At 41.1% G+C, this 26,114-nt stretch overlaps 1 protein-coding gene across 3 annotated transcripts in view; it reads right to left on the bottom strand.

Moving 5' to 3' along the window:
• bmpr1ba (bone morphogenetic protein receptor, type IBa) overlaps positions 1-26,114 on the bottom strand; it is an 82,264-nt gene that overhangs the window by 51,870 nt on the left and 4,280 nt on the right. The window contains exons 1-2 of one of the 3 annotated variants that reach the window (XM_061816828.1): positions 12,413-12,531; positions 6,370-6,467 (exon numbers count right to left, since the gene is read on the bottom strand). The gene's annotated coding sequence lies outside the window, so the exon portion shown is untranslated. Of the gene's footprint in view, positions 1-6,369; positions 6,468-7,080; positions 7,332-12,412; positions 12,532-26,114 lie in introns of those variants that run through there. The other 2 variants (XM_061816826.1, XM_061816827.1) reach the window with 2 other exon arrangements.

The raw sequence follows: 26,114 nt of genomic DNA, 5'->3' as shown, positions 1-26,114 counted from the left end.
ACTTAGGTCTGGATACAATCTGCAATGGGATGAGCAACGTTATGAGTGCAGGAATGCCATCGTTTGAGGCTGAATTGAAAAAAGATCTTCCAGACTTCCGGGTGTCCTTTTGAGATAGAAGGCACAATGAAACAAGTTAGAGAGAGAAAGGAAACCAAAGCCGGTGTGGAGAAATGGGACATGAGCATCAAAGAGCAAGAATATCAGAAGCTTTGATTGACTAGAGGGCACCAAGCGCCCATTCGCGGTGGCATTTATTGGAAACGTTCCCAGGTCAGAGTTGGGGGATGAGCCTGGCTGCTGCCTGGGGATAGGACAAGCCCACCATTCTCTGGGACCAAGTGCTTCTCTCACTCCACAGTGGTTCATTTCCTCTAATTCACAATGAATTATTTGAGAAAAGGCGGCACGGTGGATCAGCTGGAAAGCGCTGACCTCACAGTTCTGAGGTCCCGGGTTCAATCCCGGACCTGCCTGTGTGAAGTTTGTATCTTCTCCCCGTGCCTGCGTGGGTTTTCTCCGGGCGCTCCGGTTACCTCCCATCCCAAAAAACATGCAACATTAATTGGCCACTCTAAATTGCCCCAAGGTGTGATTATGAGTGCAGCTGTTTGTCTCTATGTGCCCTGCGATTGGCTGGCAACCAGTTCCGCCTCCTGCCTGTTGACAGCTGGGATAGGCTCCAGAACTCCCTGCGACCCTTGTGAGGATAAGCGGCTAAAAAAGGGATGGATGGATCTCCAATAAATGATAAGGAAGGTACATTTCTCAAATCAAATCAAAAGCCCTTACACACTATTATCTTTATATTGTTCTGCATACAATGAGATAACGAGCGCTAAGGTGCTTGAATCAATATAAATACAAGAGACTAAAATGTATTAGATCTAAGATAAAGTACGTCCGATTACATATTTACAATTAAAGCACAGTTGTTGCTAAAAAGAATTAAAAAAAACAAGGTGTCTACAGTCTTATTTCCCATGTCCAGGCATTGGTAAGATTACTCCACAATTGTGCTTTGTTAATGCACAGAGAAGTAAGAAAAGCAAAATAAAAGTGCAGTTGTATAAGTTTTCATTACGGCGGTGAGGTAGTGTTTATGTTCAGCGCTGTTGAGTTCAAGGTGTTGATGGCTCCAGGGAAAAAGAGTCTGCTTGTCCATTTTTGTGGGACCTGTAACGCCTGCCAGAGGGCAGCAGGTTAAACAGGTGGTGACGACGATGCGAAGAGTCCTTAGTGATGTTTGTAGTTCTGCGACGGTAGCGAGAGCTGGCTAAGTCCTCGAGGGAGAGCAGAGAGTAGCCAGTGATCTTCAGGGTTGTTTACATTGCAAAATAGCTACATGTTCTGGAGCATATAACTTACTTACGCCTTCAAAAAGATTTGTGTGGAAAAAAAACAGTGGCAGAGATGGTCAGCATATTTAACCAATGAAATAGATTGTTTGTTGTAAATATCTACACTATTCAAGATATATAGTCTATGAATTGTCCCTGACTATTTTTTTATGTTCTTTTTCCTTTTTTTTTAGATTTTGGATGTACTTCTTTTGTTTTACATATGGGAGTTTGATTTTGCACCAGTTTTAGCGAAGCGGAAAAAAAAGTTACATAAGAGAGTTAAATAATAATAATAATAGTAATAATAATGGTGGTCACAAAATATTGACACTTTTGTTCTGATTTAGGCATTTTCACTTAGGGTTATAGTCACATTTGATAGCAGTTGTTAAGATAAATATTAATTGAAATCAGTTTTTGTGGGTTGAGGTATTTTGGGGCAAGACTAAATTTTTACAATTTCACGAGCTGCACACTGAATAATTTACATTTGAGTAAAGTATCATTCTTTGAGTGTTGGCTGATGAAAAGACGCGATAAATATTGAGCATGAAAATGAACGAAAAAGTTAAATGAGCGCGTTAACCCTTGGACGCCCACTGAAGTTATACCTTGCATGGGAAAAGGTAAAGGCAAAAGTCAAATAAAAAGAAAAACACTCAAACTCATTTTTTGAGGCCCACTAAATAGAGCTCTTATGAGTCCAAAAGCCCAAAGAAAAAGTAAAACGTGCAAGTTAAAATTTTTTGCTTAGTGAATTGAGGACTCATGAGGCAAAAAAAAAAAAAAAAGTAATAGAAAGTCATTGAATAAGATAAGTGTGCCAGTGAATCCTTTGATGCTCACTGGACTGAGTCAAAGAAGTCCAAAAAAAAGAAAAGTGCATACTGAAGTCCGGTCAAAAAACGTCACCACAAGTCACCGCCTGGCTTTTTCTTCGTATTCTGCGCACACAATGCCGGTAAACAGAAGTGTCCCATTGCAGTGGTTTATTTGGGCTTGTGTCGCAGCCCAAACGGGGATTAGGACAAAGCCCGCCGCTCCTGCTTTTAGAGTGCTAAGTACTTTCTGCTGCTGCTGTTGACGGCTGCCGGGAGCTCTCAAGTCAACAGATAGAAATGTGGATGTGTGTACTGGTGTGGAAGACAGATGGTGAGAGGATGCTTTGATGGACAGACGCCTGGGGACAAATTGAAGAAGTGGATTCAACAGACATCCGTATTAAAATTAATTCATTGAGTCACCCTAGAGACCATTTGTAACATTCACTTGTTGTTTTTGATAGTCATGCATTAAAATTTTTTTTTTTCTTTTTGGGGGTAGAACGGCCCAACATTAATGGCACTTTCATTCATTTAAGGGAAAAAGAATTTGAGATACAAGTGTTTTGAGGTACAAACTTGGTCAGAGAACTACTGTACTTTAACAAATCTCTCAAGGAACCACTGTAAAAGTGGGGAACACAACTATTCTCCGCAAACTCACATTTGTGTTTCAGTACATGAAGTATTGACATCAAAACGCTTAGGATAGGTGATGTTTCGTTTGGGCAGCGACGGTTTAGTGTCCCAAGAACTGCACACTTTATTGGACCTCATCAGTTGACAGTCAGTCGGTCGACTCCCACCTCGACTAAAAACAGCAGGAATGCATTTTTAACAAACATAACCTGGTGGGCAGGCCGATTGCAAAAACAGAATGAACTCATACTGGATAAATTTCGCACAACATTTGCTTTTATGGCCACATCATAAACTACTCGTACAGCCTCCTGCACGTGTGTGTGTGTGCTTGTGTGTGTTTTGAGTGACATTTTTCTGTGTTATAACCCACACTGTAGGACAAAGAGGTCATTTCATATTTAGGGTACTAAAAATGCCAAGCGGTCTGTAAATCAAGTATCTAGTAGGGGTCAGAAAAAAGGCAAATGAAATGATTCTATTTTGACAAAAAAAAGGTGACATTCATGTCTGAAAATGAAGAATGACAAATATGTAGTGGAAGGGGCCCTCACAGTCCAACATAATCTGGTCAGGTTGACTTGACTCTGTTCTAAACTAAAATTGACAAAAAAAAAAAAAGTCACATAGGAAATAATGCAAGGTAAATTCATGTGTTCCAGGTGCAAAATATCACCTACATTAACTTTTACTAACTATATAGGTAATGTACGTGTCATCCTCGTGTAAGAATAAAACAAACACTGTTAAATAAAATGAAATTAAAACTAAAATATTGTAAAACTACTCATTTTCAGAAGACATCTGACAGATGTTTTATAGGTATTGCTTGAAGTGATTAAAAGTCAAATTCTATTTGCTATGCAGTTTTGGAAATTCAGGTACGCGCTTGCCCACACAACCAATTGAACTCGCAAGTCAAGGTATCGATGTATTTCATCCATCCTTCATTTTCCACGCCAGCTTCTCCTCACTATGGTTGCGGGCGTGCTGGTGCTTATCCCAGCAAGCAAGAGGCAGTGTACACCCTGAACTGGTCGCCAGTCAATCACAGGGCACATACAAATAGACAATCATTCGCACCTTTGGGGAATTTTGAGTTGTCAATAACCTCCAATGCAAGTGTTGGCGATGTGGGGAAAAAAATGGGGTCCCCATAGAAAACCCACATAGACATGGGGTGAACACGCAAAGTCCACACAGGCAGGATTGAACCCGGTCCTCGGGAACGGATTAGGCTACATGGAATTGAACTCTGGGTACCCGAGCCAGTCGAGCTCTACATCATACAAGCGGCTTCTAATTGGCTGACCAACATGTCATATTCGAGAGCACTTACAATTTAAAAGCAACCATATTACATCAATGAGGTAAAGCGTTATTGCAACACAATAACCAACAAGTATAAAATATGTACATCTACTTTACAAATATATAAGCATGGGGTATACAATATACTGCTCCGTAACGCTGCAGCTTGAGTTCGGCTTACTATTGTACGTTATGGCTGTTGATCAATGCCATAATTTCTTTTTATAGAACCAAAAACCAGTTCCTTTTCAAATAGTAGTACAGTAGTACAAAAAAAAAGAGAGCGAGAAGCTTATGCAAACAAGTCAAATATGCAGTTCAAATAAGATCACATAAACATATGTGACATCCATTCACACGTCATACAGAAATGCATTAAAAATATATTCAAATCCTTTATCTATCTATCCATCTGGAGCTGAAGCATAGCAAATTCATTTATACAGAGCATTTCATAAAGAAGGAACTCAATGTGGTTTACATGATTAAAAGCATTTAAAAACAAACATAAAAAAAACTCTTCTAAACAGGGGGTTGTGAATTTCTCAAGCACAGCAACCACAGAGTGCGGGAATTGTTGAAGTTCTTACATGTGATTTCAGAAAATTGTTGTTGTCGTGCTCTGACTAACTCCTGGTTAAAATTACAAAGGCATTGTATGTAGCGGTCACAGTCAATTTGGAATTTCATCTTTTTCCCCACTTTACGATCTGCTTTCCTACACCTAGACATCGAGGTCTTTACCATCATTGCCTGAAGATTGTTTAGTTTTAACAGGAGCTGCACCATTTTCCAGGTGAAATGATCCAAACTTCATCAAGTGTCTCAGGATACCGAGAGCAAGATGCCAATAACCGCATGCCTCAAGGGCTAAAGTACGAGTGGATGTGTTGGCTCCGGCACTCAAGAGAATTTAGACACCCATTGCATTACAATTTGAAATGTGTACAGTTTGTGGCTGGATAGTCGAACATAAACTATATATATCATAGACGGACGGAATCATCAGCAATCACACAACTTGTGCAATTATTACAGCAAGAGTTGATAAATACATAGATATAGCTAGCTCTCGAGCTAGACAATGTTCACATCTTAAAAGGTCAAGAGTCATGCCTATAAATATTCTAAAATAGATATTGTAATGAAAAATACACGTAACATTATTCATTTCAATGTCCATACGAAAAAATAAATATGAGCGGAGAGCGGGTCATCCATCCACAAAGTTGCGGAAGCCTCATTCGGCATCCAAGTGGTAGCCATATTGCCTACATCATCTGTTCATTACGTCACACCGCAACATTTAGCACCCCTGACTTACGTGCACGGATCTTTTGTTACATTCTGAGAGGATTACGTCCCCCTCCCCCGACACTATTAGTTTTTTTAGTAGCTGGATACACACCTACCTGTCACTTGGAACCCATGAAGCTCTCGTCCTTTGCACCTGTGCAATCCATTTTTCACGACAAACCAGGTCTTTTTGAAAAATATGAAGAGTGAATCCATGCTCCCGAGTGTTCGAACAATATCCAGCAATACAACGAGCCGGCATTTTGGCTAACACGAAGGAACAAAGAGCTACCTTCCAACAGGTAAAACTAGTAGAAACATAAGAGACCGCTTGAGTGGGCGTCTGATACTAACGTCACCTCCTGCTTCTTCTCCAAAACAAATCCCTCGAGAGGATTTTCATGGCAGGAGTGACAAAAAGCCATATACGTCAAAATCATGTTGTGTGGTGAAAAAACGGATGGGTCTATTCTGGCTGCCTTTTTTTTTCATTAATAACATACTAAAAATCATGTATTTCATGACAGTGGCACTTTAAGTAAGTTAGTTCAGGTTTTCTTGGCAATATGTTTACTGTTCATGATCATAGTGTTTCATGATGATGAACAAATCAAATTAACCTGTCAGTATCATCCATGATGATTGATGCATCATTGACAAACATTTCAGACCGAAGTCTTTCATAGGTCAGGTGTAAAATATTTCCAAACAGCACAGTGGTTAAAAAAACGGGACTAATCCAGTCACTCCTGGCAAAGTTCAGTCATTAATAATGAGAGGAAATAGTCTGAGTGGTGTTTATGTTTGATCTGAGGCATGTTGGAAGAAGAAAAAAAGAAAGGCTGGTGTCAGTTTCCCTGTCCATAGGTCAGGTATCAAAAGCAGACCTGTCACGCTGAGTACCCGGGAGCGCACCTAATGCTTTGCTTCTTCCGAAAACGATCAATGAGGAAGCTTACCTTCAAAATCCCTCCTTTCACTCAGCTGGTACAGAGTGTCATTGCTCTCTTTGCCTCACCCCTGATGTCACTACAAAGAGTGACAGGAAAGCTGGAGCCTGCAAACAAGAGGAAATGAAGTACTGCCTGATAAAGATATGTAACTAGTCGGGAAATAATGTCATCTTAAAACTTTAAACAGGCTAATGTTTTAAGTCACATTTTAATATTCTATACAAATGACAAATCTACTAAACTGGCTTTTTAATTTCTTGGATACAAATAATGTTTTCCTGGTATATCTCACAGCTGGTACATTAGGTTTTTCCGTGCAATCTTTTTTTTACGGCTCTAACATTGTATTTACTTACTGTAATGCCGTTGCTTGCAGGAAAACAGCTACAGTTTCATTTCAGCCATTTATTAAGTGATAGTTTCAGCTGGGGAGCGGCAATAAACAGCTTTAAGGCACTTTTTTGAATAATTGTTCACTAACTGCCACACTGCTGCATTTTGTGAAATGAGTTGACTTCAATCATCATACAAACAACAGCTAGTACTGTATGTTTACTAAGTTATCCTTTGGGTGAGATTGTGTGACATTATAGGGGCATATTTTTTTTTTTTTAAAAAAAACACTGTATCAAAGTCAGTTCCAGTCTGGCTACATTATGTAAGCGCATAACTTGTAGTACAGCAAAAGTAATGAATTTAAATCCAAACATTTTCTACCGTGCTTGTCCTCATCAGGGTCGCGGTCCAGCTGTAGCCTGTAGCCAATCTCAACTGACTTAGCTGAGAAGGCGAACTGGTCGCCAAAGGCATCCCTGCAACTCGATTCTCATTTCCAGTTTGACGCCGAATCTACTGATCAAACATGCCCACCAACGACATACACCACAAACCATCACACAAGGCCAAATACCACCCACTCTGTACACTCTGCACTCCTAAAGTCAGACAGACACTCCATAGACACTTTGGGTAAGTACTTAAAAAAAAACAAAAAAAAAAAACACTTGGAATCAATTTTATGAAGTCTGTCAACAGGCAAACCTGAACAGAAAATGGATTCATGTGGACCCTGAGTCATGTGGCTAACTCCTCTGAGCCACACACATAGTGCCCACCCACCTGAAAGAAGCCTGCCTTTAAGACCACCTTCTTCAATCAAAAGTGGTACAGGCCCAGCATGGTAAATAAGCTGTGCTCATCCCCGATTTTTGGATACTTATTTGGAAAAATATGAACAAAATACCTCCTAGGTATCGTCACACTGATTGCCCGTGTGATAAATATATATTTTTGTAGCTCTTCCAACAGTTACGAAGGACAGTAATAGATTTGATAGGAATGACAGTATAATATGAAAAATGTACATTTCAAATGTTTGCAAATAGTTGGATGTCTGAAGTAGCCATCTACTAGTGATGTCGAAATGAAGCGACACCACCTGCTGGAAAAGTGTCTAATTACACCCATCTGTACGCGCATTGATTACCGACATGCTTCGGCTCTTGGGAATGACTATGTACTATAAAAAATGAATGAACAATTAATTTTACAAAGCGTATTACAAACTATCAATGAAAAATGTTGTGAACATTTCCTTATCTATAAATCCTTCCAGTATTATGTGATATGGCTACTTTCATCATGTTTTTATGTCACTTTGCATGGGTTTATGCAGGCAGAGGACAGTGAAAGGTTTTGTGAAACTAGGAACCAGGTACTGAAGATGCATGCTTCTGAACCACTTCCCGAATCCGTCACGTGGGACAGTTGGGGAGCGAAGCTTCAGACATCGTCATTTCCAGCCCCTCCCCCAAATGAAGCATGCTTTGATAGCTCTTCACGAAAATGAGACAACATTGTTTTGTTTTGCTTTTTAGAATGACCAATGACGAAATAGAATGACCAAGTCACAAAGATCTACCCACTACAAAAATGCAAAACATATTCATTTTAAAGTATATTGAGGATTCTATGTGTAAATGTATGTTTGTGTGCAGTGCATAACCGCATGAGCCAATATTACAACATAATTAATTTTCAACATTTTTTCGTAACTATCTGAGTTCACGTTGACGATCACTAAACACCACAGGAATGAAAATACACACGTCTGTGGATTCGTGCAACTGCAGTGAGAAATACTCACACGCTCCGATGTCCTTCCACACATCAGCCATAGCTTCACAACGCCTTTCCAGCTGCAGAGATTTTATTGAAGATAATGTTTCCGCCTTATTTTTAAAAGATCGGAACAACGAGTCAGCTATGCCTCTTTTATGTCTGATGTGACAAACCCGGAAACGATGCTTCGGTGGCTTTCGCTGTTAAAAGTGTGTGAAAAGTGACTGCTGTGCGGCCAATTGGGATTTTAGTTCATTCACTTTTCTCACTCTAAGCTTGCTTTTCGGCAGAATGTTGGTGTCGTATTTTCCATAAACAGTTCGAAAATGGCGTTCCACATTTCATCACACTGGCAGATGAGGCAAACGCACTTCTAAAATGACATCGTGAAAAAAAATCCGCCTCACGTTCCGTATGAAAGTGATACGTTTTTGTCTTCTTCTTAACGGCAGTGTCCATACTCATGTTTGTTAAGATTTCTTAAGCGAGAGCTTAAAATGGGGGGGGGGGGGGGACTCACTGACAGAGTGTTTTCCTGTACTGTCATTGTTTGCACATGCGCGGTGAGCTAAAGTTATAAAAAAAAAAATACGGGTGATGTCTTTTTTTTTTTTTCTCGGCACACCGTCCTGATCGACTGAAACTACCCCAGTCGATCGTGATCGACGCATTGAGCACCCCTGGTGGACAGATATGGGCCTTTAAGAGAAGGGGTCTAGGGTGCCATGTGACGTTGAGGAGCGTGCGCGTGAGCGTCTGTATGAAAGCTGTGGCTGACATCAGCTCCTATCTACGTGCACTCATTGTGTTTACTCTTCCCTCAGGATTTCATATAAAGCTAAAAAGTGCATCAGCAACTTGTGGTTCTCCTTATGTACTACGTGTATATTGGGCTCCATCAGTCCCACAACCCTTGTGATGATAAGCAGCTAAGAAAATGGATAGATGGATGGAGATAGATAAATAGACTGAAGAAAATAAGTATTTGAACACCTTGCTATATTGCAAGTTGTCCCACTTAGAAATCATGGAGGGGTCTGAAATTTTCATCATAGGTGCATGTCCACTGTGAGAGAGATAAACTAAAAAGAAAAATCCAGAAATCACAATGTATGATTTTTTTAACAATTTATCTGTGTGATAAAGCTGGAAATAAGTAGATTTCTGACCCTCAAAGACCTCTTAGTCAGCCTTTAAAAGTCCACCTCCACTCCATGTATCATCTTGAATCAAATGCACGGTCGTTAGCTGGATAAAGACACCTGTCCACCTCATACAATCAGTCAGACTCAAACTTGGAAAAGGGCCAAGAACAAAGACCTTTTCTTCACTGTGTGTGTATATATATATATATATATATATATATATATATTATATATATATATATATATATATATATATATGAAAAGAAGAGCCATGAAAAAATAACCACTGCCACTGACGGCTACTGTTGGTAAGCTCCGAAAAAAAGCCCATCAAACTAATTAGCTTAGCCTGCTCTTTTTTGGGGGGGGGCAAACAAAACAAAGCCTAACTTTGACATTAGTACACGAGATGATCTCAAGATCCAAGATAAATAACACACTAAAACAAAAGCGACAATGCACTTACACAAAACAATTTCCTTCACTCTGTATGTGTGTCTTCGGGGTGCACGTGGGAGTGTGTGTGTGTGTGTGTGGTGTGTGTGTGTGTGTGTGTGTGTGTGTGTGTGTGTGTGTGTGTGTGTGTGTGTGTGTGTGTGTGACAGGCCACCACAGCATTCATTTCAAGAGGTGAGTGAGACAGAAAGCAGCAGCCCAAAGAATATGACTCACTACGACGTAGATATACTTCCACTTTGAGACTTTTCTACTGGGTAAATAACGTCAAACAGAGAGCTAATCTGTTTACTGAGGGAACAAATGTTTATCAATTGCAGCACAGGCTGGTGGTTTGTAGAGTAAACTAACAACTTAGCTTACAATAATAGCGCCGATGTCACCAGAGTTGTCCCCACATAATTTTAGCAAGTTCTTTACTTATCCTCTCGCTAGCCTGTACACAAGTGTTTTTATCGAATTCATTCATGAGTAGTTTCTCTTTACGCCACTTGTCAAGACTTCTACAGGATTTCTTTAGGAATAATTTTATGCAACCAATGAAAGTTTGAAAAAAACTATGCATACAAATGATAATAATCAAATGCAAGGGTGACTATGTAAAACTGGTATGATAGCTTGAATATGAGGGTTCCCACATGGAACATGCATTATTAGGAAGGGACACGCGGGCCTTCAGCTTGACACCTGTGCTGTAGTCATAGACGGTAGACAAAATCAATGCAGCTCACATTCTACCCCTGTGTTTTTGTTTTGTTTTGTTTTAATTTTAAATTCATATCAATGCAAATTCCAGCCATATTTAGATAGCGAAGCCTGAGGTCTTCAGATTTAGCTGAAGCAATAACAAATCCAATTACTTGGGTTTTTTTTTTTTTGTTTGAATAATGATAAATAGGATGATACATCACTGTTTTTTTCACCAATATTTCCAGGAGCTATTTTTACCTTATTATTTAGGAACAAAGCAAGAGCAATGGGGACCAAGAAAAACTGTCTGCTAGAACAAATGTTGAATTATGCTGCAAAATTGACACATCGTTGGTATGTGGAACCAAGGGGAAAGCTGAGTACTGTAAGTCATCACAGCATACGTCTAAAATAAACCAATCATGAGAGATGATGTGCCATGTGCGCATCAAGTGACACATAGAAAAAGAATACTTTTGTGACATTCGTGGGCAACTTTCGGCTTTGAAACGCAACTGCATTGCTACACATCTTTATTGGCATTGTGGTTGCCTTTGCTGGTGACTGATAGGTACAGTACTACTGTACACGATAAATATCTGTAGAATATTTTTGGACAGGTTTGACACCCAAGCCTTAATGAGTGTTGGACTTTAAAGGTCCCAGAGTGTATGTTGTGTTTTCTACTTTTTAAAAGATAACTGATTTTCTGGTAATAGCCCTTTGAAGGCATCGCCAATTGAAGTAGCTGCAGTCAGACATGTTTCTCCAAAATAATTAGACACCATACTTCCCTGACAAAACCAGCCTTTGAGGGGGACTGAAATGGTGTCACAGCAGAAATCACATGCTCCTGTGCAAATTGTGCTCTCGTGTCTCAAATCGATGAGAAGGCAAAACGTTTTCCAACCATAAATTGAATTAACCATTGAGGGGCTTTCCAACGGCCTTTTTCTGATACCTGATATTTCGATCTTCAGGACGGCATGGAATTAACTAGACTCCAAAGAATTATTGCCATATTTAAGTTTCATTATTTAATTGGTTTATATTTAAGGCCTAGAAGTTTTTTCATGCAACTACTTACTGTAATTATGATTATTACAGAACCATAACTACTCCAATAGTTACATTCTAATTAGTGCACAAATATGAGTTGCGTTGGCACCATGGGGACGGAAATCAGACATAAGCCAATGACCCTGTTTATTTTTATGATCAGAGATGTGAGATCCGGGTCAGAGTTTACGACTTGCTTTGCTGAACCTCCACTTGATTTTGACTTGGTATTCATGAGACTCCAACGAGAAATACATTTGTATGTATCGAATGCAAACTACCAGTAGACTATGATGTCTATGATGGCCACCTAATGAGTGAATCTTGATGAGAGTCCCACAGAGTGTGTTGCTTTGATAAAATCGTGAAAAAGAGAACAGCAACATGCATAATTTGCATGTTAAAGAACAAAGACGTTTGTAACATTGATAATAAGCGAGTACAGACACTAAGTGCAAAGTGCTGATGTTCACACCCTATAATACAAGCTGTATTTTCCTCAGTATCAAAGGGGTTAGTATTTGACCCACCCTGATTGTGAAGCGTGTTATTGTGATGATCTTAAGACTAATACTTACTCTTGTTTTAAATTTGTAGTTGCGAGATTTGCCTGAGCGATGACGTCAGATTTCCAGGGAAAACGAAGGCATTTCAGTCTTGAGCTGAGTCGTTATTCTTTTCAATGTTGAGTTGCTGCCGCCCCTCTGAAGACTTGAAGTTCACTACTGATTGGCATTTCCTGTACCCCCCCCCCCCGACAAAAAAGATGTTAAAAAAATGCACGGGTGGGACGTTTGACTACGTTATAAAGGTGAGCTCCGATGCAATTGAGTAATGCGGGCTTGACATGTATTGACCGAGGCCGCGACCTAATCATTGTCAGATGGCGGACAGAGCCCTTGTGTCTGGAGTCGTTTATGAGGTCAGTCGCAGCCTGAAGGGGGGAAAGGGGCTTTAAAAAAAATCCACCCAATGAGGTTCCTTTGTTGTCTGAGAACATGGAAAGTAGAATGTTAATCAAGACCCTAATACGGACCATGAAACCATGCGTATGGATGTTTTGTTTATTATGGGTACGTGTACACTGCTTGCTTAACATTGATTTAACCACCTGTCATCCAGCTTGGTCATGTTTTGATGCAAATATTTTTCCAATTTCAGTCAGCTCTCGATGCTTTACCCATTCTGTTATAATACAAACAACTCTGTTATAATTAATTAATTAATAATTGCTAATATTGCCATTAATGATTGTTTCCATCCGCATTACATGCATTTCCTCGTTTCATTTGAGATTTAGTTCTGGAAGCCAATTATGGGTCAAAACAGGTAATAGGTCATTAATGGTAGAAAATCTATTTTTCTTCGTAGTCCTTTTTTGTTATATCCAAAAAAAAAAAACATTTGAGCAGGGAAAGTAGACTTTTTCCGTCAACCGTATATAGTTGAGGAACTTCAAGTAGTTCTTGGTCCCAAGGAACTATGTTGAAATGTAAAAAAGAGTTTTCATGTTGTGCTTTCTCAAGTTCTTGTGGGCTCTTACACAATTATCAAAACTTTTGGTGGGCATTTCACAACATTTTTGCCAACTCTTAAATTCCCATTACAGTCAACCTACGTTTATCCTGACAGATGTGTTCCATATGCACCCGCCATCTATCTATCCATTTTCCAAGTTGCTTATCCTCACAAGGGTCACGGCCAAAAACATACCTGGTAGCTTCATTAAAAACTGTAAATTTCCCATAAGTGTGAATGTGAGTGCGAACGGTTGTTTGTTTAGATGTGGCTTTACTGGCGACCAGTTCAAGGTGTACCCTGCCTCTCACTCAAAATTAGCTGGGAGGGCTCCAGCGGAAGATGATGAATCTATCAAACATTGCACCGCTACACTTCATGTTATGTTATTTTTGACCCACTTGGCTCAATGCATGATGAGATTCTATTGTCTATTGTTCATTTACTATTTTTTAAGATGCATTGTGGAATACATTGGTAACAGTAGGGTATTAACCTCTTCTCATCATACATTCAAACAGAGCTAGAAAATAGGAAACTCACAATATAGTGGACTATGATGGCTAGAGAATGATCCCGAAAAAAGCCTTTGTTATATTTCTGTCTCTCAGCCATTACGTTCACAAGTGTGCCTCCACAAATTGCTTTCAAGGTGATCTTCTCTCCTTTCACATCTGACATCTGACAGTCATTAAAACCGTAGCCACGCAAACACAACTCGATTAACTGGCTCTTATTAAGATACACAGAAATGCAGCCCTATGGGGGCACAAACCAGTGCGATCTGTAGGCCGGTCCCAAGCCCGGATAAATGCAGAGGGTTGCGTCAGGAAGGGCATCCGGCGTAAAAACTGTGCCAAACAAATATGAGCGTTCATCTAAAGAATCCCATACCGGATCGGTCGTGGCCCGGGTTAACAACGCCCGCCCCCGGCACTGCTAACCTGCAGGGCGTCGGTGGAAATTCAGCTACTGTGGGTCGAAGACAAAGAGGAGGAAACCGGATCCATCGTCAGAAGAAAAAGAGGAATGCACAGAGCCTACAACTGAGTGTAGGGACTTTGAATGTTGGGACTATGACAGGAAAAGCTCAGGAGTTGGTTGACATGATGATTAGGAGAAAGGTTGATGTACTGTGCATCCAAGAGAGCAGGTGGAAAGGAAGTAAGGCTAGAAGTTTAGGAGCAGGGTTTAAATTATTCTACCACGGAGTAGATGGGAAGAGAAATGGAGTAGGGGTTATTTTAAAGGAAGAGCTGGCTAAGAATGTCTTGGAGGTGAAAAGAGTATCAGATCGAGTGATGAGACTAAAATTTGAAATTGAGGGTGTTATGTATAATGTGGTTAGCGGCTATGCCCCACAGGTAGGATGTGATCTAGAGTTGAAAGAGAAATTCTGGAAGGAACTAGATGAAGTAGTTCTGAGCATCCCAGACAGCGAGAGAGTTGTGATTGGTGCAGATTGTAATGGACATATTGGTAAAGGAAACAGGGGCGATGAAGAAGTGATGGGTAAGTACGGCATCCAGGAAAGGAACTTTGGGGGACAGATGGTGGTGGACTTTGCAAAAAGGATGGAGATGGCTGTAGTGAACACTTATTTCCAGAAGAGGGAGGAACATATAGTGACCTACAAGAGCGGAGGTAGAAGCACGCAGGTGGATTATATTTTGTGCAGACGATGTAATCTGAAGGAGGTTACCGACTGTAAAGTAGTGGTAGGGGAGAGTGTAGCTCGACAGCATAGGATGGTAGTATGTAGGATGATTCTGGTGGTGGGTAGGAAGATTAAGAAGACAAAGGTAGAGCAGAGAACCAGGTGGTGGAAGCTGAGAAAGGAAGAATGTTGTGCGGCCTTTTGGAAAGAGGTAAGACAGGCTCTCGATGGAAAGCAGAAGCTCCCGGAAGACTGGACAACGACAGCCAAGGTAATCAGAGAGACAGGCAGGAGAGTACTTGGTTTGTCTTTTGGTAGGAAAGGGGAGAAGGAGACTTGGTGGTGGAACCCCAAAATACAAGGAGTCATACAAGGAAAGAGATTAGCGAAGAAGAAGTGGGATACTGAGAGGACTGAGGAGAGGCGAAAGGAGTACATCGAGATGCAAAAATGAGAGAGAAGGAAGAGTTGAAGAGGCAAGTGTGAAGGACCAGGAAGTGGCAATGATTACCAAGGGGGAAGTCAGAAAGGCACTACAAAGGATGAAAAATGGAAAGGCAGTTGGTGCTGATGACATACCGGTAGAGGTATGGAAGCAATTTGGAGAGATGGCTGTGGAGTTTTTGACCAACTTATTCAACAGAATACTAGCAGGCGAAAAGATGCCTGAAGAATGGAGGAAAAGTGTTCTAGTTCCCATTTTTAAGAATAAAGGGGATGTTCAGAGCTGTGGGAACTATAGAGGAATAAAGTTGATGAGCCACACAATGAAGTTATGGGAAAGACTAGTGGAGGCTAGACTCAGGACAGAAGTAAGTATCTGCGAGCAACAGTATGGTTTCATGCCTAGAAAGAGTACCACAGATGCATTATTTGCATTGAGGATGCTAGTGGAAAAGTACAGAGAAGGTCAGAAGCAGCTACATTGTGTCTTTGTGGATCTAGAGAAGGCCTATGACAGAGTACCAAGAGAAGAACTGTGGTACTGCATGCGTAAGTCTGGTGTGGCAGAGAAGTATGTTAAAATAGTACAGGACATGTATGATGGTAGCAGAACAATGGTGAGGTGTGCCTTAGGTGTGACAGAGGAATTTAAGGTGGAGGTGGGACTGCATCAGGAACAGCTCTGAGCCCCTTCCTGTTTGCAGTGGTAATGGATAGGCTGACAGATGAGGTTAGACTGGAATCCCCTTGGACCATGATGTTCGCAGATGATATTGTCATATGCAGTGAAAGCAGGGAGCATGCAGAGGAACAATTAGAAAGATGGAGACATGCACTGGAAAGGAGAGGAATGAAGATTAGCCGAAGTAAAACAGAATATATGTGCGTGAATGAGAAAAGTGGAGGGGGAAGAGTGAGATACAGGGAGAAGAGATAGCGAGGGTGGACGACTTCAAATACTTGGGGTCAACAATACAGACCAATGGAGAGTGTGGTCAGGAAGTGAAGAAACGGGTCCAAGCAGGTTGGAACAGCTGGCGAAAGGTGTCTGGTGTGTTATGTGACAGAAGAGTGTCTGCTAGGATGAAGGGCAAAGTTTACAAAACAGTGGTGAGGCCGGCCATGATGTACGGATTAGAAACGGTGGCACTGAAGAAACAACACGAAGCAGAACTGGAGGTAGCAGAAATGAAGATGTTGAGGTTCTCGCTCGGAGTGACCAGGTTGGATAGGATTAGAAATGAGCTCATTAGAGGGACAGCCAAAGTTGGATGTTTTGGAGACAAGATTCCAGAGAGCAGACTTCGATGGTTTGGGCATGTTCAGAGGCGAGAGAGTGAGTATATTGGTAGAAGGATGCTGAGGATGGAGCTCCCAGGCAAAAGAGCGAGAGGAAGACCAAAGAGAAGGTTTATGGATGTGGTGAGGGAAGACATGAGGGCAATTGGGGTTAGAGAGGAAGATGCAGGAGATAGGCTAAGATGGCAAAAGATGACACGCTGTGGCGACCCCAAACGGGACAAGCCGAAAGGAAAAAAAGAAGATTAAGATACACAGATACAATTTGATTGTCAACATGCAGAATTAAAGCCCAAGTGTCATCCCTATAAACATTCTAAAATAGATATTGTAATGAAAAATACATATATAATTCACTTCAATGTCTATACGAAAAAATAAATGTGAGCGGAGAGCGCGTCATCCATGCGCAAAGTAGCAGAAGTGTCATTCTATGATATCCAAGTGGTCGCTATATTGGCTGCATCCTCCGTCCGTCACGTCACCCGGACATTCGCCAATGAAAACACGAGTTGCACCCTAACTATGGGAGACAAACGCGGCCCTTCTGACACGGAAGTTCTTTTCGAACAGGAGAACACCACACAACCGAGTGAAGTTACCGGGGCAATATTACACTATTGTTTCAAGCCATATTCAGATCATATGCGATCACGGCCAAACCGCATCCCGTCCGATCCACTTCCGCGGCGGAGATGAGCCATCGCAGATGAGCCGGCCGGTGAGGCTTATGACAGTGACGAGTCGTCCTGGTTTAGGGGGGTGATCACAGATGCCGCAGGACTGAGCAACACAGTCGAGCCAGGGTGCTCTATACGCGCGCACGCAGCTTAGTGAGGCATTCCCGGCTGGGTTCTTCAGAGCTGCAACCGTCCCCAAAACGCGCAGCCTTCACAGAAGCAGTGACCGCCGAACGCGACGCCCCAGCCGGTGCGGCTGATTTTCGGCGCCACGGTGGCATATAATGAAGCCGAGCCGTGCTGCTTTTAGGGAGATGTTCAATGCCGCCGCAGTACTTGTTGAACACCGTCGAGCCGGGGAGCATGACTGCCTACCTGTTATTTAGAACCCACGAGCCTCTCGTCCTCTGCAGCCGTGCAATCCATTATTCACAAAGAACCGGGTCTCATGCAAACTTATGAAGGCTAAATCCATTCTCTAGAGTGTTCAAGCAATGTCCAGCAATCCAATGAGCTGGCATTTAGGCTAACACGAAGGAACAACGACCTACCTTCACGGAGGTAAAACTAATGGAAACAAATGAGTCCACTTGGGGGCGCCGCTGTCCTTTATGTCACTTCCTGCTTCTTCTCGAAAACAAATCCCTCAAGACGATTTTCATGGCGGGAGTTACAAAAAGCTGTATACATCAAAATCATGTTTTGTGGTGGAAAAAAACGCATGGGCCCATATTGGCTGACTTTTTTTCATTAATAACATACTAAAAATCATCCATTTCAAGACAGGAGCCCTTTAAGGAAGCACATGCATACCTCAATCATCCTAGCAGAGCCCCCCATTCTCCCACCGCCACCATCCTTCCTCGTGCCCACATACCCCTGTCCCCCAGCTTCCTCCTGCACCTCCCTCCCTTCGATCCATCTCCAGTGCCATGGAACTGAACAGTCACAGCTGTGTGCATCGTTGATTAGCTAGAACTGGAGCCCTGAGGCAATGCTAGAGAGCCCAGTGTTCTGACAACCTGGCTTTTTTCTGTATGCCATCAGGACCTTATCTTTTACGTATGTATCACAAGAGGTGAGGCTCGCTGTCACTAAGATGCGCTGTTACTGTTTTAAATAGAGCTAAATTGAGGGACAGGTACCAAGGGCTATCTGAAGTCCAGTTATGGTTGTGCTTTGTACCGGTGGAAAATAATCTTGTGATGTGCCTGAAAGCTGCAACAGATGAACTAAAAACAGAAAGAAGATAACTGGTAAACGCGTGCATTTCATCTAAGAGAGGCTAATTGAGGCCCCACAAAAAAATTGGGTAAATTGCTCATCATAATCAGAATCAGCTTTAATGGCTATTAGAAGTCCTGTCATGTCATTATCAAAGACACTTGTCCTCACAAGGGTTGTGGGAAAGCTGGAGCCTATCTATCTGAGATAGCTTTGGGTAAAAGACAGACTACACCCAGAATTGGTCGCCAGTCAGTCACAGGGCAGATATCGACACCATCACTGAGCGGGAATCGATCCAACACTGCGCGCATCAAAGGCAGGCATGTGTACCACTACACCATCAGTGACTCCATCAGATGTTTAAACTCTAAATGTATCACAACTACAATCAGAGAACTTTTTACTGTTAAAATTCTTACAGACTACTTTTACAACATAAAAAATGAATCTTGTGAATCTTATCTCATAGTTTACTTAATTTTTTTAAATAAATGCACATTTTGTTTACATTAAATACATGGGATTTTTGGGAGGCTGCAATTGATTAACATTTCAGGTCGTTTCATTGGGAACCAATGATTTTAGATATACACAGGTGCATAATGTTTTCCAACAGTCTGGGTCAATCGTTTTCAAACGTGAATTGTCATGTTTTCTCAAGGCAATGCTGCCAACATGTCCATACTAGCAGGAATTGTCAGTGTCTGCTCGTATTTTTCCTTCCACCGCTGTTTGGAATAAACACTCGGGTCACTGTTCTGGAAAGAAAGTCAAGACATCACATTTTTCATTATCTGATTATTATTCTCCCCTCCTTGTCACCTTATCATCATGGAGGGGTTTGTGTGTCCTGATGATCCACGGAGCTATAGTGAAGAAAATAAGTATTTGAACACCCTGCTATATTGCAAGTTCAACCACTTTGAAATCATGGAGGGGTCTGAAATTTTCATCGTAGTTGCATATCCAATAAGAAAGAGATAATCTAAAAAGGAAAATCCAGAAATCACAATGTATGATTTTTTTAATGATTTATTTGTGTGATACAAATAAGTATTTGAATACTTGAGAAAACCAATGTTAATATATGGTACAGTAGCCTTTGTTTGCAATTACAGAGGTCAAACGTTTCCTGTTGTTGTTCACCAGGTTTGTACACACGGAAGGAGGGATTTTGCCCTACTCATCCACACAGATCTTCTCTAGATCAGACAGGTTTTTGGGCTGTCGCTGAGAAACACGGATTTTCAGCTCCCTTCAAATATTTTCTTTTGAGTTTAGCTCTGGAGACTGGTTAGGCCATGCCAGAACCTTGATATGCTTCTTACGGAGCCACTCCTTGGTTTTCCTGGCTGTGTGCTTCGGGTCATTGTCATGTTGAAAGACCCAGCCACGACTCATCTTCACTGCTCTGACGGAGGGAAAGAGGTTGTTCCCCAAAATCTCACAATACATGGCCGCGGTCATCCTCTCCCAAATACAGTGCAGTTGTCCTGTCCCATGTGCAGAAAAACACCCTCAAAGCATGATGCTACCATCCCCGTGCTTCACAGAAGGGATGGTGTTCTTGGGATGGAACTCATCATTTGTCTTCCTCCAAACATGGTTTGTGGAATTATGACCAAAACGTTCCATTTTGGTCTCATCTGACCACAAAACATTCTCCCAAGACTCCTCTGTATCATCCAAATGGTCATTGGCAAACCTAAGATGGGCCTTGATGTGTGCTGGTTTAAACAGGGGAACCTTCCGTGCCATGCATGATTTCAAACCATGAAGTCTTAGTCACCTTGGAAACGTGGTCCCAGCTCTTTTCAGGTCATTGACCAAGTCCTGTCGTGTAGTCCTGGGCTGATTCCTCACCTTTCTAAGGATCATTGAGACCCCACTAGGTCATATCTTGCATGGGGCTCCACTCCGATGGAGATTGACCATCGTGTTTAGCTATTTCTATTTTCTAAAGATTGCTCCAACAGTGGACCTTTTCCACCAAGCTGCATGGCAATTTCTCCGTAGCCCTTTCCAGCCGTGTGGAGTTGTAAAATTTTGTCTCTGGTGTCTTTGGACAGCTCTTTGGTCTTGGCCCTGTTACAAGTTTGAGTCCTAATGATTGTATGGAGTGGACAGGTGTCTTTATGCAGCTAACGACCTTACACAGGTGCATCTGATTCAAGATAATACATGGAGTGGAGGTGGACTTTTAAAGGCGGACTAAGAGGTCTTTGAGGGTCAGAATTCTATCCGATAGACAGGTGTTCAAATACTTATTTGCAGTTGTATCACATAAATAAATGGTGAAAAAAAATCATACATTGTGATTTCTGGATTTTTCTTTTAAAATTATCTCTCTCACAGTGGACACGCACCCACAATGAAAATTTCAGACCCCTCCATGATTTCTAAGTGGGAGAACCTGCAATATAGCAGGGTGTTCAAATACTTATTTTTCTTCACTGTATGTGAGTAAATTAAGTCACAAGCTTGAGCATGGAACTAATTAAACTCAAAGAGCAAGGTACCACCATATCTCCTTGACACCAATTACTTTGTCACACCGTTAGCATGAGTGACAAATTACGCCACATTCGATCACACATTTGAATTATGCCATAGAATGGGAACTCCATTGTAAACAGAAGACCACTTGTGGTTTAACGTAATTTGTCTTCTTATCAGGGCACTACTGAAATGAAACCGGACTGCCTGGAGAAAACCCACAGTCACGGGGAGAACATGCAAACTCCACACAGGCGCAGCAGAGATTTCAACTCCAGTCCTCAGCACTGTAGATAAACTTGTATATAATACATCAGAGCACACAGCACCTGTTTTGCTTTGCCAAATTGTGAATGTGGACTAAAAGGAATGCTTATTTTCATAGGATGGATAGTCTAGTCATAAATAATGAATATATTAAAAATGCTAAGTTATGGTTTCTACTGTTGCACTCCAATCCTGTGGAGCACAGGATAAGACATGAGTTCCACCATGATAAATAATGAAAATTTCTAGATCTGCTCCAACATTAGAACCTGCAAAAAAAATTACTTAGTCCCCAATTTTTTGAGGGATTAAGTAGTTTTTGCATTTTAATCCCAGCGTAGCCCAAAAAAATTCAGAAAGTGCTATAATACATGGCAAACCTACACTAACATCATAGAAAAGTGATAATTACAGTCTATATTTGTACAAAAGAAAAGGCCAAAAATGAGTGACGTCACGAGACGTGCCGAGGCTTTGGAGCACGTGCAGAATAATGAGCGCGCGTTCACGTGAAGCGTGCATCGAGGCAGGATTTGTTTGGAGGAGGAGCAAGAAATGATGACGTTCCAAGCCTCGCTCTCCGGCTGTACTACGTGACGGATTCGGGAAGTGATTCGGAATTTGGTGCAATATTTGACAGCAATATAAACCCCCTTGGTGCCGATATACAGTAAATGTGGGTTTTGTGGAGCGTTGTAGTCATTTGAGGGAATGGATTGTGATAGTTTCGAGAGTTTGGTTAACATTAGTTTGAAGAGTTTAGAGAGAAGATAAAGATCAATAAAATCTCCTATGTACATCAACGTCCAAGTTACACAAGCATGCATCTTCGATGGATGCTTCCTGGTTCCAGAAGCACTTTCACTGTCCTCTGCCTGCATAAACCCATGCAAGGTGACATAAAAACATGATGAAAATAGCCCTATCACATAATTATGGAAGCATTTATGGACAAGAAAACATTCACAATATTTCTTTTGTATTTTATCATACACGTTGTCGATTAATTTTTTGTTCATACATTTTCTCCCACGCGACAGACTGTGTTGTTCCATATTTTTCATACAAATATAGCTGCTAAAATAGGTATTTAACAGTTCTCCATTTTTTCTCAGTAAATATATTTCCAAAGGGGCTTCTGCCCTGAAAAGTTTAACAGCTGTGGGAACAACCCCAGTAATCCATACATACAAAGTAGAACAAAAAAGATTAAAATTAATTTATTTATTGATGTGAAAGTACACAGGAAAAAAGTACTGAACACGGCAACTGGCATTTATTTAATACTTTAATACTATTATACCCTTTCTTTGCAACAACAAGACGTCTCTTGTTGGCTCATTTCTCCACACGAGTCGTCTTGAAATCTTGAAGATTCCATGAGCTTCTTTTGTACACCTTCAGATTCAGTTCTTTCCATAGATTTTCGATTGGATTCAAGTCAGGTGATTGGCTGGGGCATTCTGGCAGCATTATTTTAAATTGTCTTTGAAACTACTGTAAATGACCGTTTTCTTGACAGTGTGTTTTGGATCATTATCCTGCTGAAATGTTCACCATCATTTCATTTGCATCCACCTCCTAAATGGCAGCATACTTTTGCCAAAAATGTCATGGTACATTTTGTCCATTCATCCTTCAATAACTTGACGTTTACCAGTACCATTTGCTGAAAAGCGGCCCCGCACCATCACGTTAACAAGCACCCCACAGGTGGTCCTTGCAAACTGGACAGCTCTTCTAATCATTCTTTGCACTCCTCTGTCATAAATCCTCTGAGGAACACCTGATTGACATAACACGGCATGGCCTCCACCGTGCTCACTGGAACATTCAGAAGCTTAGCCATGCTCGTGAAACCAATCCCATCATTATATGTTTTGCAACAATTAGTTTGATTTGGTCTTGAGACAGGTCTTTGCTCTTACCCATAATGAGATGTGTCATGACTCACACATTAGCAATGGGACCTTTTTGTAGGCTATCAGTTAGGACTGGACCATCTGATATTCGTTTCCACTGAGAAGGAACTGAATAGCTATTGGATTATCAATACATTTTAGGCATTGCCTTGGCTTCCCATACCTTTTTGGACCTCCCTTTCATCATGTGTTCAATACTTTATCCCTGCGTTATTTCACATTCTTTAACTTGTAAGGATTACTTGGGTTGTTCCCAACAACTGGTGACATTTTCAGGTCAATAGAACCTTTGGAATTATATTTAGTGAGAAAAATGGTGACGTTCAATACTTACTTCACCCACTGTATTTACTTTCATTACGACTTTAGTGCCAAGTTAGTGCACCGGTAGTTTAGTTACACAGTATACGGGCGTGGTCTGTATCTGCCAATGACAGAGGGTTTGGAAAGTAAATAGCGCATATATAACTCTGAGTTTTACAAATCTCTCAGGCAGTGTGCTGCACATCCATCATCATTTGGGATCTGGCAAAGTTAATTCAGCATTGGGCGTCTGGTCCAAGCTGCTTCTATAAACAGAATATGGCCTAATTAGATCTCCGAGGCAACCTGCACGATGCGATTGACAATCCTCTTGGTGATAGGGCCCCTGTCTGTGTGGACGGACAGCAAGAAACTACACAGAAGACTTGATGTTACATAACATACGTCAATAAGGTGATCCAATAAGCATTACGCAGTAGCACACAAAGTTTCCCAGAAGCCCATTTGACACTAATTGTGCGGGATAGAAATGAATAAATCTGGTGGACACACAAGTGAAGAAGCAGACCCCCACGCCAAGATTTGATTTTATATGATTCAAAGTCAATAGCATTGGGTTGAAATTCAATTTAGATTAATCCGATTTACTCATAGCGAATGAATTACTTTATGAAATACTCAGATGAGCACAATATGAATTTGTGACTCTAGGGAAGTTGGTACCCAAATGGAAATCATGATGAGTTCAGTGAGCGAATTTTCCTCTTATGTACCAGACACGACAATCAGCACCTCTGCAGAGAACAAATTTCCTGTGCATGTAGGCATGTGATGATATATGATTCTTCTTCATCATTACTTTTTCACTTCTTCATTTTCCTCCATCTGTCTAACTCTTGAAACTGATGAGGCAAATAGTTGTTACTAGAGGTTGCAAAACTTCAGATTTAGTGGGGTCATCTAGCACCTGATGACATCATTGATATTTTTCACTACAGTACTATATTTTTTTCCCTGTCTGATTTCCACTGGGTCACCCAGGTAACACTTGAACAACTTGGGAAAATGGACAAACCTGTCCTAGTTCTGGGCCCATCAGCTGGTTATGCATGGTTGGAATTTGTGATACGGTAATGTGCAATAAAAAATAAGTAATAATCACAGACATCTTCATGTGCAATGGAATAATTCCCCACTTTCCTTGCACTTTAATAGAGTGTGTCATGTTTGTTTATCAAGGAGTTCAAACAGACAGCAAAGAGTATTTCACAATGCAAGCTATTATTCAGAACCACAGGCACCAACATCAACATCATTGGTGTAAATGTCCTGTGGCCAGAAGCACACCAGTATAACAACCTGGTCTACCTCAAGCCGAACCCACAAGATTAATGACTAGTCGACGTCAGGCCCTAGACATTGTGGAGCAGTAAAGAAGACTCAGGTGTACAACTCCTCCTTGTTAGAGGGGGTCCTCAGTGTACCACAGTCCAGACATACGATGTTTCCATGTTACAAGGAACACGTAATGTAGTCATTTGTGCAGGAGCATGAGAATACAATGGTGGTGCTGTACAAGAAGGCATGCACAGTCACAGCTGTACAGTACTTACTGTTTTTCCTTAAGCAGGTCGATCAGTCAGTTGCTACTGTATTAATCGGTGAGCAGGTTGGTCAGTCGCTACTATATTAGGTAGGTACGTATGGAGGTAGGTCAGTGAGTCACTACTTTAATAAGTGGTGAGTGGATACCATGTACTTGCTACTATATTGGACTTTTAGTAATGAGTTTAATCTGTTGCATAAAACACACCTGAAATCACTTTTTCCTATTGAAATAAATGGAGTGGTTCCAGCAACTCATAAAAAAATCTCCCACAATTTTTTTAAACTTTTTTTTTTTTTTTCAGAAGAAAAATTACACTCAATATTGTACTGTATGAAAACACATAACGTGCAAACACCGTAAATGCAAGTACAAATCATGACTGTAATTAATGTATTGTTTTTCAGTGTACTTCTGTGGGGTCTATTGGCAGTTGGCAAACCAGTTTGATGGTCCATTACTGCTAACAACTGATACTATCCTTCCAATGCAAAGAAACCACCGTAAAGTCATGGCTGCATGTTTTGACATATGCTGCAGCCATCTTGAGGTGGGGATCTGAAGCGTACACAAATCTCAACTTTTGTTTGTTTCAAGACAAAAAAATTTGATCGAGTGACAGATCGTATCTCAAAAAGCATTTAAGTCAAATACTCTCATCTCAAGGCACCAATGTAGTATGAACGCACAATTTAAAGTATGATATTGTCGTAAAAATGCATTTGTTTCGACAGTACAGTAATTTTCTCAATGGGATCCGCAACAAGTTTGCTAACTGAGAAAACTGACCACTGTCCAAAAAGATATGAAAGGTACGTAATTGACAAAACCTTCATGATGTAAATGTGTGGTCCTTGAAAAACTACAGTAGCCAGAACACACCAACAACGTAAGACCCAA

The sequence above is a fragment of the Syngnathoides biaculeatus genome, chromosome 4 (genome assembly GCF_019802595.1).
Source record: "Syngnathoides biaculeatus isolate LvHL_M chromosome 4, ASM1980259v1, whole genome shotgun sequence".
In the NCBI taxonomy this organism is placed as follows: Eukaryota; Metazoa; Chordata; class Actinopteri; order Syngnathiformes; family Syngnathidae; genus Syngnathoides; species Syngnathoides biaculeatus.
The sequence above is the reverse complement of the archived record's forward strand: the minus strand, read 5'-3'. Positions and strand labels throughout refer to the sequence as shown.